This window comes from Trypanosoma equiperdum (assembly GCF_001457755.1).
Source record: "Trypanosoma equiperdum strain OVI genome assembly, contig: ctg_1521, whole genome shotgun sequence".
Lineage (NCBI taxonomy): Eukaryota > Euglenozoa > Kinetoplastea > Trypanosomatida > Trypanosomatidae > Trypanosoma > Trypanosoma equiperdum.
The window spans coordinates 7,097-7,782 of record NW_027123529.1 but is presented as its reverse complement, the minus strand read 5'-3'; positions in this window follow the sequence as shown (position 1 = coordinate 7,782).

Here is a 686-nt window from a genome sequence, read left to right as displayed (position 1 = left end):
TTTTATGAATATTAGTTAAGGTTATAACAGTAACATAGTAATGATTATAATGATTATAATGATATGAGTGTGTTGTGAGTGTGTATATACTAAATTTGTAGTGGAGTCCAAATGCACCGGAAAAATATAAGTACTTAAAACAATGGCGAGGGTGCAATGGAAGTAAGTGAATGAGTAATAGCGATAGAGATAGAAGTAGGGATGTTATCATTGAGGGAGTGCAGCAAGATAGAGAAAAGAAGATGGAATATTGCGAAGTTTGGAAGACAATCATAACTGATCGTACTCATACAGAAATGTGATATGGAAGAGACAATTAGAAGCCAACATAGTCAAATGTAGTCGGAAGCCAAATGGAGTAGTTGTGTCGTCCACAATGATAGAAAATGTAGGCGAAGATGTGGGGCATAAAAAACAGACTGAAACAACTGAATGTGAAACAGTTTAGCAGAGAGAAAAACAATACATTAGGAACTCTCGATGGTGATCCATCTTTCACTAAAAAGTGGATAGACCATGCTGTCGAAACATTGTTGAGTATGGTTTTGAGTTTGACAGCGGATTATAACCTGGACCCTGGGAGAAGAAGGGACAGAATCATGAATAAGGAATTGGGTGAGTGTGAGGTAATTTCAAATTCTTCTTTTCGGATATAGTGGTAATGGGCAACATCCGTGGAAAAAACG